The following is a 16,007-nucleotide window of genomic DNA, read 5'->3' on the forward strand; positions in this document are numbered from 1 at the left end:
ACTTCAGGATAGGTTACTTAAGGGGAAATATAAATTAGGTTGAGTTGAGGATGCTAGAAAATAATTGTGCAAACAATAGGAATTCTATAAGTACTTAGGTTGTCACCAATGTGTAAAACCAATAGAAAATTATTATCAAACATAAAAGGTCTTGGGAAATATTTTACCCACGTACTTTTTATGAAAAATCCTCTTAACAATGTAGCTTAGCCAGGAGATTTTTAAGAACAGTGAAAGTAAAAGAGCTCAAGAATGAGGAAATCTGAGTATTTTTATTGAACATTAAGTATGATAAACATATAATTATGCTTAAAGAAATGTGGTAATTATAGTTTAAATGGTTTGCAAATGTTACAATTTTTAAAGAAAAATAAAGTAATACTAAAATTAGAAACAAAATAATAATGAGATCTCAAAAATAACATTGTAATAGATTGGGGGGGAAATCCTAGAGCATTCCAGAGTAGTTACATTTCATTTCTTATTTTATCAAGGAAGGAGGGGTAAAATTTATGACTGTCCATAGATTTGGTTTTAAAAAATATAGTTTAATTTTATTTATAAATAGTAAAATAAAAATCCAAAACAAATTAAATATTTGTAATTCAATTAGATTAATTTAACAAATATTTATTGGGCTTCTATTATGCTCATGTTCTAGGAATATAACAGTAAATGTAATAGATAAATTTTCTGTCTTTCCTAAAGCTTGTATTTTTCACCATGATAAACAGTGATTTATGCCAGGAAGACAAACATGGATTAATACTTATGGTATCTACTTATATAATTCCAAATCATGAAGAGGTTTTTGGTTGTGCATGTAGGGAGCTTGGAAGTCACTACTCTGTCCTCAACAGACTGAACAACGACAACTCTTCTAGGATCACTAGGAGAGGTATGGACCCAGGGCAAACCATTACTCCCAAGACTGACAAGACAGACAGGCAAATACAGAGAGTCATCGTGTATTGGAGAAGAGATTTCCAAGGGGAAACCTAGTGGGAACTAGAACTGGGAATCTGTGGTGAGGTAGGATAACCTGAACTGTAATCAACCAACTGCTGAGGGTTAAGTATGGACAACTCTGATATTTAAAAATTCCAGGGAAAACCAAGCATAAAGGGACCCTGAGATTTTCTGAGATTCACTTCCAAGAGCTCCATCAGTTTCCCACAAATATCAGAGAAAAGTCCCCTCATGCTTTTGGCATGGGGATGCAACATGGAGCCAGAGCATTCTGTTCTTCTTAACAGGGCCTGCTCTCTGCAGAAACTGGTTGACTCGAGCCTAACCTGTGGGGCTGTTATCAGAGCCTAAATAATCTGGGGAAGAGATATACTCAACTCCAACTCACTCTAGCAATCCTCTCCCACCTAAGCAGGGAATAACTGAGGCATGGGCTCACTGAAAGACTGAACCCTAACCTTAGGACCACAGCACGCTTCTCCTCTCCCTCCTCATCGCATTATTGAAGGCCTAATTACAACAGGTCTTTTTATCTGGTACACTAAGTCTGACTATCAAGAAAAAAATTATAAGGCAGACTAAATGGCAAAAAATGCAGCCAGGAGAGACAGAGCAAACATCAGAGCCAGACATGGTGGAGCTGTTAGAGTTATCAGAGTGAGGATTTAAAACAACTAAGATTAATATGCTAAGGGCTCTCATGAATAAAGTAGAGAGCATGCAAGAAGAGAAAAGAAAATCCTAAGAAAGAACCAAAAAGAAACGGTATACACATGCACACAGACACACACATACACACACAGAAATGCTAGAGAGCAAAACCACTACAACAAAAATAAAGAGTGCCTTCGTCAGGTTTATTAGTAAACTGGACATAACAGGAACAAGAATCTCTGAGTTTGAATCAGAGGAAGAGGTGACTACAGTAGAAAGACATGAAGAGATGCAATGATGCTGACTTTGAAGATGAAGGAGGAGGCCATGAGTCACACAATGTGGGTGGAAGGACAAGGAAATATATTTTCCCCTAGAGCCTCCAGAAGAAACACAGTCTTACTAACACCTTGATTTTTGCCCAGTTGATTTCTATGTTGGACTTGTAACCTACAGATCTGTCATGTAGTAAATTTGTATAGTTTAAGCAGCTAATTTTTTAATAGACAGTTATGGCAGCCATACTAACACAAAACTAATACATTGACCATCTCCATTTGATCATGGAATGCTGTGAATACAAATATTACCAAGGAAATGGCCATCATTGCTTGTACATTATATGGTTGTATAGATGGAAAACGCAGCAAACTATTAGAAAATATCAAGTGTTCAGACAAGAGAATCATTTATATATTAAATGATAAAAAAAGCTATTATAGAAAAAGATAATAGCTTTCTTATATTTAAACAATAAACAACAAAAATAATGCAGTAAAATTCCCAGTAACTGTAGCAAAGGTCATGAAAGATATAGAGTATATACAACAAAACAGTGCACGGTGTCTCTGAAGAAAACAAATACACAATACTGAACAATATAAAATAACATGAAAAAATGCAGTTATGTCCTTTTCTGACATAAACAGTTTTAATATTGTAAAAAGTCTCTAAAATTAAATTTAACAAAATGAAAAACAACTTACCCACTGTCGTAGTAATAAAAATTTGTTAAAATTACTGTAAAACACATCCCTGGAAAATTAAATATGCAAGATTAGGAAAAATAATACCATACAAAGTATTTTTTTAACTACAAAACTATGTTAATTAAAACCATGTGCTATTACTTCAGGCTAGAAAGAGAGTTTCATCGACTATAATTGATTAGTTCAGAAGTAGATTCGAATAAATATAGGAATACATTTATTATATGATAAAATGGTATTTCAGATTAGTGATAAAAAATATAGACTTTAACAAATAGTGTTAACAGTGAAAACAATGAAGAAAAAGTAATACTTTGTTTTAGATGAGAATTAATTTTAGATAGCCCTTATATTTAAATATAAAAATTAAAGTCATGAATATTTAAAAATAGTGATATTGTATTAAAATATTTTCTTAGGGATAGGGAAACCATAGCACAAAACTCATAAACCATAGAGGAAGATATTGACTACATTAAACATTTCCATGTAAAGAAAAATATATAGAGTCAAATTCTAAAATTAAACTGTGAAACATTCTCAAGGAAAAAAAATGTCATAAAATCCAATGTTAAATTGGGTAAAAATACAGGCATCCATTGAGAAAATAATAAATATGAATAGCCCATAAACATGAGAAAAGATATTCCACTTTACCTCTAATAATATAAATGCACATAAAATCTTTGATATGCTTTCATTGTGCCATATTAGATCAGTAAAGTGGGGAAATAGAGATGGTATCCAGGCTTGGCAAGAATGCAGGGGCTGGCAACATTCAAGTATAAGCTGAAACATGTGAAATAATGTGCAGTCTACCTGGATGACAGGGTGCCTAAGGATTTAAAATGTGTATGTCTTATGATCCTTCTAATGGAAATTTATTTTATGAAGATAATTGAAAAAGAATTCAATTATACAGGGATGTTCATTGAAGAGTTGTGTATAACTGTGAAATAATGAGAAAAACCCAAATATCTACAGAAAGTGAAGTGCATAGGTAAAGTTGTCACATCTATAAAATGGAGTGTAGATAAAAAATAATTATATGGATTTATATCTAACTAATGGTTTTGAAAATTTCATTAAAACCTATTTTACCCTTGAAAATATATAAATGTTTATGTAATATTTTTGAATGAAAAACAGGGATCTGTTATTGAGGGATTTAGAAAAGTGTTCATCAAAACCCGATGGTGGTTTTTCTGAATGGTAACAGCTTTTGTTGTTGATTATTCGTTTTTCAGATTTTTGTTGTTTTTAGTATACCTTCCTGTAATTCAGGATTTTTTTACAGTGATGGTTTATTTATAATTTTGTAGGCAAAATTAAGCAAAACAAAAAAAAACACACCAAGTTTAATAAAGTTAGTGAAGATTTTAAAAAGAAAAACACTTCAGATGCCTCATTGCAAAGCAATGATTCTGTTAAAATCATTTTGTGAACAAAACATTTCATTTACTTGGAACTCTCTTAACAGGAAAAATGCTTAATTTTCTCCTAGCAGATTTCCTGTTATGAAAATATTTTAAAGTGGAAACAATTTCTTTAAGTTATGAGTTGAATTGTATGAAAATGTGTGCTTTGGACTAGTAAGACTGCTATGTGATTCAGGATCACCCCCCACCCCCAACAACATTTCCATTGGTATCATGATGGAGAGGCCACTCTCTGGTCTCCTAAATGTAATTGCAAAGTGGACTAGTAGATTTAGTGATGTAATATAAGAAGCCATAATATTACTGAGGTGAAACAAAACATATTTTCATTAACTTCATTTTATAGTTAAGGCAAATCATGCTCAGAAATAAAGTGCTCTGAGCATAGTCAGACCGTGAGCCAATGACAGCTTTGAGACTGTACTGCAGCCATGATTTGCAAGTTGCTCACTGATGTGTTTCTCCAAGAGCCTGGAGTTGCTTAAGAGGCCTCCTGAATAGGGAGGGGCCCATGTTGATGGGAGTCAACCAGAATGGTTCTGCTTTCCTCGATTTTATACATTGAGCTTCCAGCCAAGTTTGAAAATAGATCTACTAGGTCATGCTCTTCCTCCTCGGCAATTTTTCCTATGAATATAAACAAACCTCAGTTGCGATCCAGCTCAGAGAACTTTCAGACTGAGACTTCTTGTTATCATTTGTCCACAGCCTGATTTTCTCAGAATCCAGCCTAACGTCTTGGGCTGATTGCCCATGGCCAGTTGATTAAATATTTCTTTTTCTCTTAGTCTTTCTGAATTATTGGGGAGATTCTGCCTTTAGATACGGTGCAGTTCACAGATCTTTAGAGGACATGCCCGTGGGTGTACATGGGTTTCATATGAGGTGAATGATTCTGTCCCAGGTAGCTGAGAGGCAAAGGAGTGCAGGTCCCAGAGCCTGTCCATGGTTATTTCTCTGGCTCACAAGAAAAAGGAGAGAGGACTGAAATGAATAACATCAGAAAGGAAAGCAAAAATATTTACACAAGTGTAACTGTATAAAACTAAAAAGCTTATGCACAGCAAAGGAAATCATTGATAAAATGGAAAGGTAACCGACAGAATGGGAAAAAATATTTACAAATTGTATATTTGGTAAGTATTAATAGTCAAAATATACAAAAAAGTCATACAACTCAAGAGCAAAACACAAATAATCTAATTTAAAAATGGGTGAGGAACTGAATAGATATTTTCTAAAGAATATATACAAATGTCTATCAGGAACATGAAAAGATGCTCAACACCAATAATCTGGGAAATGCACATTAAAACCACTATGAAATATCACCTCACACCTGTTAGAATGGTTATCATCAAAGAAACTAAAGATAACAAGTGTTGGAGAAAAGGAACCTTTGTATAGTGTTGGTGGAGATATAAATTGGTGCACCCATTATGGAAAACAGGATGGGAGTTCCTCAAAAATTTAGAAATAGAACTACCATGCAATCCAGCAATGAGAACAGGATATCTGCACTTCCATGTTCATTGCTGTGCCAAGACATGGAAACAACCTATAAGTGTCTGTCAATGAATAGATTAAAAAAAAAAAGATGTGGTATACATATACGATATATAATGAAATATTATTCAACCATGAGAAAGAAGGAAATCCTGCCATTTGAAACTTCATGGCTGGTTCTTGAGGACATTATGCTAAGTGAAATAAGCCAGACAAAGAAAGACAAACACTGCAATGTACCACTTGTAGGTGAAATCTAAAACAAAACAAAACAAAAACATCACACTCATAGAACAGAATTCAAAAGTGGTTACCAAAGGTTGGGGATGCAGAGGAGATAAAGGAGGTTGGTAAAGGATACCAGTTTTTAGTTATAAGGTGACTAAGTTCTGTGGATCTAATGTAAAACATGGTGATTACAGTTCATAACCCTATTGTATAATTGAGTGTTTTTAATTAAAAAAAAAAAAATACTTGGCCTGGAGCAGATAAAGTGACTTGCCCAAGACATCATTTGGGCAGATGGCCATAATGAAAAGAATCATATCCTCTCTCCCTTTTATGCAATCAGCATTTTTTGAAAAGGGCTCTGTGAGATTAATAGATAAAGCACCTACTGTGTGTCAGGCAGCATATGTCATCAGTGTGTTCCGGTGTTTTCATTGAAGGCATGTTTCATAATTCTCTAGTTGCAGCAAAGAAAACATCAAAAGTTCCCAGCACTTTTTAGAAGAGGCTTGGGAACTGACTGTGGGAGAGGGAGGGCGGGGTGGGATGGGTGGAGGAGGGCAAAGGGGGAAAAATTGAGACAACTGGAATAGAATAAACATGATTTTTTTTTTTTTTAGAAAAGGAGAAGGCTTGGAAAGAAGTGGAAGTGAAGATGCACTTTGGTTGGAAGTGCTAGAAATTCCAAGTCTCAGAGAGCATACAGTCCTTAATGCCCTGCAACTCTCAAAATTGGTTTTTATGGCCATTGTTCAAAGGTAGTGCATGTCATTTCTGTTTCCATTTATAACAGGGGTCTGCAAACCACGGTCTGTGGGCCAAATCCAGCCCTTGGCCTAGGTTTGTAAATAAAATTTTATTGGAATATAACCACACCCATTTTTTCATATTGTCTATGTCTGTTTCTGCACTATTAAAAAAAATCATGACAGACATGTACTGCCTACAAAGTCTAAAATATTTACCATCCATAATATTTACTATCTGCAAGTCCTTATAGTAAAATGTTTGCTAATCCCTGGTTTATTGTATTTTTTAGCTTCAGCACTTTTGATTGAAATTTCCCACTTTTCCAAAGCCTGGGAATGAATATTAATTCTATTGCCGGTTTGTTGTTTTTTTTTAACTTTTGGCAAGTTGATTATTTGTAGACGTAAATATTCTGGCACAGTTCCTAGCCCACGTGAGCCCCTATGCATATGCACTATAGTGCTGGAACGATTTCTTGGGTTTCACACCCTTTTATTAAGGGTTGCCTGTGGCTGTGGGGGAGGGGTGGTGTCCTGCTCTCCCCCTACACATTCCAGTTCAGGGGAGAAAACAGGAGAGCTGTGTGGTCCAGGGCTCTGTTTTTTTCTTTTTTGCTGTTACTACTGGTGGACTCATTAAGGACTAGTTAGGGTTGGGAAGCAGGTGTCCAGACAAGAATGAGTCTTTGGCTTTATTGTGTAGAAGCCCTGAGGTCTGAAAATATTAGGTTAAAGAAGAAGTCGTAGGCCTATTTCCAGTGTTACAAAAGGTCCAGCATGAGCCTCCCTTTTCAGTAGTGAAAACCAAAGACCTGATTTTGTTTCCATTTCTGCCCCATGGTACATACAAGGGCGGTCTAAGGGAAGTAAGATGCCCTTTTATGGCACTCATGTTGATCCTGATGGTTGAATATTTATAGTTTTCTTTTTCTTGGTCTTGATTTTTCCATGTACACTTACATTGCCCTACTTTTTCATTTCACTTTATTTTTATTTCAGTGTTTGCATTTATGCTATACGGTCACTTCAAACACTTAGTGGAAAGAAATGAGGCATGAATGCATATAAACAAATAGTCAGATAAATAAATAAGCCTAATGGAAAATGTGCACTTGCCCAAAAGAAGGCCAAGCAGCCTACAAATATGTTAAGTTTCTACACGGGGATAGAATTCCTTTGACTGTGTCTGGGAACCTGGGTTATCTCACATGGATCAGAAGTTCTGGTTGTCTGTGACTGCCATTGCAGGACTTTCTGAGGTCCTTGGGAGAAAACATGAAAAATAGTCCCTAACAATGAAAAGCTTGAGCACTACCGTGTTAAAAAATGTCTTCCAGACCTTGACCATGGCCACATTGTGGATGTGTTTTCCTTGGCACAATCTGTGAGCAGTTACTTTGCAAATGTATGCCAGTGAGTGATACCGCTTCTTGGAGGAATGAGGCAAAGCTCATGGGAATATTGGAAAGTTGAAAGGTGCTATTTAAGATTATGGGCAGAATAGTATAGATATAAAAATTATACACAGAATTGGCTTTGAGAAATAGGTGTAATGTTGACAAAGATTGTCCCCAGTGCTCCTTATTTAGAACTTTGCTCCACCTTCATCTTCTGGGTTTCTTGCTGTCATATCTCAGTCTAAACTGACTCCTTCTACCTTTGACTTGTCCTTTCTTCTGCTCCCCTTATGAAAACTTTTTGGTCCCTTAGAATTTTGCTCTTTGCTTGAGCTAATCTTTTTTTTTTTTTTTTTAGGTTTTATTTATTGTCAGAGAGAGAGGAAGGGAGGAAGTAGAGAGGGAGAGAAACATTGATGTGAGAGAGAAACAGTGATTGGTTGCCTCTCATATGCATCCTAGCTGAGGACCAAACCCACAACCTGGGCATGTGCCCTGACTGGTAATCAAACCAGCGAACTTTTGTTTTGTGGGATGATGCCCAGATGACTGAGCCCCACTGGTCAGGGCTGCTTGGACTAATAATATAAGAGAACCTGAATTAAGTCATATAGAAATGGCCCTCATTTGTATTAAACCACTTCTTCTTAAGGGATCTACTCAGAAGTAACACTTGGAAATTTTAGTCATTCTGACAACCAAAATAAACTTGGGTGGAGTGAAAAAAAAGAGTGAAAACCAGCCATCACAAGAGCTGCGTTTTGTACCAGCTCAGTCATTGATTATGTGGCTTTGAGTAAGTCATAATAACGCTTAAAATACAACATTGCTAATCTGTAATATGGGGTTAAGAATCCTAAATGGACGGAGTTGCTATGAGTAATGTATGACTTGATTATGTATATGAAAATCTTATACACACTAAAAATCTGCACAAATATACAATACCATTATTATTACAAATAATTACATTTTTAATTCTGTAACACTGTAACAGCTGATACAAGGCTATTGTAAAAAAGTGGAAGATGACTCAAAGTGATGTTTTGAGTGCATGTCTGAAGAACATCCTATTGTTTGGTATTTTGGGAGTCTCTAACAGGACTACCATAGACAGGACAAAGATCACTTTTGACAAAGCAATTAGCCAAGTGTGGGATAGATTATTCTATGGTTACAGTGGTTCCCAGCTATTTGAACAATTTTATTAAAGTAAGAAGTAAAAACTAATATTATTGCCCACTCTATGTGACAGATATTTTTCTAGGCATTATCTTAAAGTTGTTTAATCCTCACAACAACCCTGAAAAGAAGAAATTGGACATGAGGAACCGAGACTCGGATATGTTAATTAGCATCTTCCCTCCAGTACTCTTCCCAGCATTTTCGAAATCACCTGTGTTAGCTTAGAGGCCAGTCCCTCAGTCAGGGGAGTTCAACCTGTGGCCTGCAGGCCACATGCGGTCCAGGATGGCTATGAATACAGAGAACACAAAACTGTAAATTTACTTAAAACTTTTTTTTTTTTTTTGCTTATCAGTGTTCGTTAGTGTTTGTGCATTTAATGTGTGACCCAAGATAAGTCTTCTTCCAGCGTGGCCCAGAGACACCAAAAGGTTGGACACCCCTGCGAGCGGTGCATCTCCTGGCCCACCTTAGGTGTGTCAGGTCACGAGCATCACATGCACAGATGACACGGAGCTCAGAGCAATCCCAGTGGCTTGGATGATAGGACCAGAAGTCAGAATAACATTGGAAGATGAAAGTAATGAGCAAAAAGTACAAGATGTAATGTGACAAGGTGAGTTCAAAGTCTTTTGTTTAGCTTTGAAAAATCAATTGTCCAGTTATAAGACTGAAAAAATTTGTATATGTGTGTATATGTGTGTGTGTGTGTGTATGTGTGTGTGTTAGGGGGGTGTCATAAGAAGTTTAGATAAATAAAAAGTCAACAGAAACCCAAAGTATATTGTGATTGCTAAAAATGCTAAGAAACTGTATTTATAGAAATAGCTCAAATTAAAAGAGTGATACTGCACTGTTATCTATATTGAGCAAACACATACTAGTGGTATTGTGTTCAGATCTATATTGTTATTAAATACTGCTGGCAAGCAAGAGGTCATTTAATGATTGTCACATAAAGAGGTCATATGAATGATAGTCACAAGGAAGAAGAATTAAGCTCATTGATCAGATATCAGAACAAAAACTCATGAGGGAAAATGTTTAGAAATGCAGAATTTGGCTCACATAGAAAAGAACTTTCTTTTTCTATTTTTAAAACAATGAGGTTTATTTTTACTGAAATTAAATATTTGCTCGACACAGAATTTTTACAACATACAAAATATAAAACTTTAAAGAACACTTTAAAAATCAGCCGTGATCATCTAGGGACAGCAGCTGTTAACACCAGGATTGACACTGTAAGAACTATGAAGAGCTGACGGGGTTTTGATGGGGGTTACGGTCGTTGGAGCAGATAGAAGAGGAAACATCTGAGGGGCTGTTCTAAATGCTGAGATTCCATTCTTTATGATTTTATACAAAACAAATTCAGGGATTTTTTATCCACTCATCTACTGATGGGCATTTAGGCTGCTTCCAAATCATGGTTACTGTAAGTAAGGCTACAATGAACACAAGTGTGCAGGTATTCTTTTGAACCAGTGTTCTGGGTTTCTTCAGATCTATCCCGTAAACTGAATCACTGGATCATCAGGCAGTTACACAATGAAATACTACCTCGCTGTTAAAGAAGGCAGTCTTACCTTTTGCGACAGAATGGATAGATGTGGAGAGTATTATGCTAAATGAAATAAGCCAGTCAGAGAAAGATAAATACCACATGATTTCACTTACATATGGAATCTAAAGAAAAAAATAAGCGAACAAAGTAGAAACAGACTCATAGATACAGAAAACAGATTAATAACTGTCACAGGGAAGGGGGTTGGGGGAATGGGTGAAAAAGAAGAAGGGATTAAGCAACAAAACAAAACAAAACAAAACAAAAAAACCCTCATAAACACAGACAAGAGAATGGTGATTACTAGAGGGAAAGGAAGGTTGGAGAGGTAGAAGAGGGTAAAAGAGCATAAATGATGATAGAAGGAGAATTGACTTAGGGTGGTAGACACACAATACAATATACAAATGATGTATTATAGAACTGTACACCTGCAACCTATATAATTTTATTAACCAATGTCACCCCAATAAATTCAGTAGAAGTTAAAAAAAGAAACACATTCAGGTTACTGCACACTTCCCAGAAAGCTCATTTGCATTATTTCCACAAGGACCCTCCAAAAGCGGACCCAGGGTTGGGACAAGTGTTGAGAATTCCAGAACCTAAGATGTGACCAGTATTGGAAGGAAGGGGAAAAAAAGGACTATTTTATATCTTTTAAATCACACATGGTGATAACTGTCTGTTAGCTTGATTGTGTTACATTAACACCCAAGTTTAGAATTCTATAGCATTTTGGATTTGGCATAATTTACTCCCCTCTCAGCATCAAGACTGAGAATCCCATGATGGTCTGCCCTGACTAGAGCCAAGTAAGGCTCTACTGGGAGTTGGTCCTGAAGTCGCAGCAGACAAATAGCATAGTCATTCAGGAGGAGCTGGGGAGGCATCGGGTGAGGCCTATAGAGTGAGTGCCAGAGGTAGCAGATGAGTGAGAGCCACAGTTGAAAACTCACAAGAGCTAAAGCAGTAGCAGAAAACAAGGACTTGAAGAGGCTATCCGGGCAGACCACTTAGATTCCCACAGAATATGTTTTGCTAGCATGAGGCTGTTCCCTCTCACCTCTCTCTCCCCATAATAGAACTCTCTATCAAGATCCCAAATTCTAGTACTAATCTGTAAATAATAGATATGAAATGGGAAAATGTGATTTAGAGCAAGGATTGAAGAAAGGAGTCCTTGTAGGTAGAATTGGTCTCATACAGCTTTCTAACGACATGGGAACATATGTGCTCGCCACATTGAATTGTGTAGCAAGCAAAAGTCTGGCCTTGGAAGCTAACCCAGGTGCTAGAAGGTGGAAGGCACTGAACAGTTGCCCCTTCCCTCCCTGAAGACATACCAGCATCAACATCAAAACAGCATTGCAATGATCTTCTTCCCAGTTCGGTTTTCAAACAGCAGCTAAGGTGACTAATTCAAACTCTAAAAGAAAAACCAAAAGGAAAGACATTGAGAGAAGAGAAAGATTACCAAGGGCCTCGTTAGCCTACATTTGAATTTTTCCTTCGAAGGCTTAAATAGAAATACTGACTTTGAAGCTCCTTAGAGTTTAAACTTTTACATGACATATTTATGGTTTTGTTGTTATTATCGTTGTTGTTTCCTTATAAGCAGCTTGGGGTCAAAAGTCCTAGTAAGTGCTTTTCATTTTACCTTTGGTTTCCCCAGTAGTTGGCAGGATAAGGATCAATAATTGGATGCCCACTTAGAAGACAGGGTGGTATTTACTCTAGTTTTCATGACCCATGGCTCCTTTGGAAAGCTAGGAATGCACATGATAACCTGCGATGATGTCTGAGATACACGTAAGCAGAGAAGCTTAGAATCGCTGATTCAGAGTAGCTTGTGGTTTCAAAATTGTAAAGTCCTGGAATCTCAGATTGGGAAGGGGCATTGAAGGTCATGCAGTATCCATCCCAGCGCCTTGCATAAAAAGAATTACAGTAGAAAAGAGAGGGACAAGGTGTCTGGCCAAATTGCAGTAGCTCCACCAAGAGAGATTTAATCCATTTCACTTAAATTTAATTTATGACTGCTTTGGATTGGTAATGTTGTTGCTAATGAAAACCTAAAATATGACTTAGTTTTTTATTCCAAATAATATTAGATTTCTTCATTGGCAGAGTGCTGGGTTTGTTTTTGTTGTTGTTAAGCTTTGCTTTTTTAGTGTCTAAATTAAAACATGATGAGTCTTTTTTTTTTTAATATCAGCTGAAGCTTCAAAACACTTACAATAGATTTTAATAATGAAGAGAAACGTTCAGCAAGGTAGACTACTTAGCCAGGCGCTGGAAGCCACATGCCATTATAAAGAAGCACGTCTGGCTTGGCCGAAATCCTGCCTTTGTCTCCAGAGCTATTTTGCTGTAAATTTAGAACAGAAATACCCTTTCTGGAATAAAAATGTAGCTTTGTTGGCTACAAGTGCATGTTTGCTGCCTCACAATTTTAGAATTAGACGATGGACTTATTTAGTAGACATTGGAGGCTAAAAAGCAAAAGCCCATAATTTAAAACATTCCACTCCACCACAGTCCAAGAAAAACATGGACCGGTGAACAAAACCAGCAGTATTGTAATAAGAAAACAACTAGGTGCATTTTTTCCAAAACCTAAAAACCAGGAATCTAAATGTATGAGTTACTGGCTAAAAATTCCATTTTCATGTCTCAGTTTTGAGCTAGAAAAACAACCTAGACCTGATAAACATCGTTTTAAAAAAATGCACAAGTCCTACTGCAGCCAGAGGTGTGGACAGCAGCCTCGCATCCATCTTTATATACTCAAGGGCACTTTCTGTTGCCTGGAGGGATCTTGTGCTAAAAGGATTTTACTTTGCAAAGATTCATAGGCTTCCAGTCAGGCCTGTGGTGACTTCTGAGGCTCCCTCCCCACAAGTTATTTGGCAATGCTGTTAAGGTATTTTATTTTCCCCTAAACACTTTGAATATCTGTTCGAGGTCTACGGAGTTTTCCAGAGCAAATGATGTGGTAACTTTCAGTCATGCAGGTGGGCTCACCCAGGCTGAAAGGCAGGCGGGACTGGCGTGTTTTCAGGGAGAGAGCTGAGGCTGACATACATGCCTCTGTCCGAAGGCAATTGTAAATGGGAGTCAACCAACCAGAAAAACCAGTGTTAGTATTTGCGTGTGTGTGCGCGTGCATGTGTGTGACACAGAGAACAGGCACAAATTCTTGAAGAAGGCTGAAAGTGACTTGGAAACTACTGACAACAAATACAAAAGTCTACTGTTCAGATCAGTCTACCTGAGTTAAAACTTTGATTATATAACTGGCCTTGGAGTCTTAGACAAGGCTACTGTCAGGGAAGACAGAGGACTTCTGGTTCTATTACAACATGAGACATGGCAACCAAAGGGATATGAGGACAATAAAACATTTGTGAGGAAGGAGAAAAAAAAAAGAACTTCTTGAGAAGAGGAATTTTGCAGTGGTTGGACACCTACCTTTGGGTACCTCAGGTGGCAGTCAGGTGTCATACCCCAGTGAGCACATCTATCATTGGAATATATGTGACTTCAAAATAAATGTATGTGGTACCTGAAGAAGTATGCATAAGGAGTGAGTCTATAAATTGAAAAAGCAGGATATAATGGCAATCATAATTTATAACACATCCCCCAAAGAAAATTCCTGCTTAAGAGTTTTGACAGGAGGAATGTGTGGGGACGAGGAAAGTGAGGGGACCCATTTGGGGACACACTGATGGTCTCTATTTTAACATAGGCTGTCTCTTTTAATTCTTGTCTCACTGCTCAGGGAACAAGTCAGGCTTAGTTTTCTTCCCTTTGAATCCTTTTCTTTTATACTATTGTTGAAAGCAAAAACGAACAGTCCTAGTCACTTGCCATTTAAATAAGAGGGTGTTTATTACCTTTAACCAGTTGTTATGGCAAGAATGCCGTACATGTCAGTGGTGGCTAAGTTCCCAGGTGCCCGGTTGGCTTTTCTGGCCTCCAGAGAATTCCTTTTCTGTCTGCACTGCCTACATGTCTGGAGTCGGGCCCTCTGGAGCGCAGCCAGCGGAGAACCACAGGCTGAGCCACTGCTGCTGAGATGCACACCGAGTCACGTGCTTCCTGTCTCTGGTGACCTTGACCATTTGCTTCATCACTCAGTTATGGCTTCCTCAGAATTGAGTGTTACATGCAGAATCACTCCTGTTCCTCGGCTACCCATTGGCTGGTTCAGGTAGGGGCTGTACTCACTCCTTTGACTGTCTGCAATGGGAACAGAGGTGACAAAGAATTTAGGCAGCTTGAACAGTCTTGGGCTACCCCCTGGTCATGTCATGAGCATGTGGGAGGTATAGGGGCATTGATGTAACATGTTCCATCAAGACCTCCCCCTTACCTCTTTTGTCTGAAGACAAACCACAGCCATTTCTATGGTTAAGGACAAACCTATCAGGGGGGCATGCTATCCTGGCCATTCAGAAAGGCAGACATTGAATATTTGAGAGCAGTAAAGGATTGAAACTGTCCCAACAGACTACTACACGCGAGGCCTCAATGCTCTTCTGCAAAGCCGTAAAAGGCTTGGCCACTTTCACACAATTTTATTAAAGCTAGAGATGAGGAAAGGGAAATGCATTTGCAGAATGAACTAAAATAATGATGTTTGGCTAACAAGCCACGTTTTGTTTAGAGACTCCACTCCTTGTGACAAAAGCCGTTTCACCACCCATCACCTAGCTCCTGAGATATCTACTAGTTTTAAAATCCAGATCTCCTAAAAACATGGGGAACCCTCTCCCACCTATAAAAGGGTTCCTGTTTACTCTGTGAGGACCTAGCTCTTTGCACAGTAACTGATGACTGGCAGGCCACACCTATTGCCTGATTTTTCAAACTTTAGTAAAATCGATTTGATCACCTTCATGCCAGGGATGTATACAGAGGAGTGAAGACAGACAGCTCTTTACTTAAGGCAAGTCACTTCTTTCTGAGTCTGAGTGAATAGGACTAAGGGGGCTTATTACCTATTCTGCAAAGATTATTTACCCAGATTCCTTAATAAACTGACAGTATTTTTGCATGTCACTTGCATAACTTTACTATAAAGAATAAACTATAGGGCTGTCTCAGTAAAAGCATTTGATATACACAATCCCATTTAGTCTTCTCTCCTGAAGAGAAGCTATTAATTTATGCCCACATAACAGACTAGGGAACTAAAGGCTCAAAACAATGAAGTGGCTTGTTCCAGTTTACACATCCATTAAGTATGTAAACCTAGGTCTCATGTTAACAGGCATGCATGTTCCACTGTATCACACAGAACTTTTTAGAACTTC

This window comes from Pteronotus mesoamericanus, unplaced genomic scaffold, assembly GCF_021234165.1.
Source record: "Pteronotus mesoamericanus isolate MK-2021 breed Mesoamerican mustached bat unplaced genomic scaffold, CSHL_Meso_final contig_90, whole genome shotgun sequence".
Taxonomy (NCBI): Eukaryota; Metazoa; Chordata; class Mammalia; order Chiroptera; family Mormoopidae; genus Pteronotus; species Pteronotus mesoamericanus.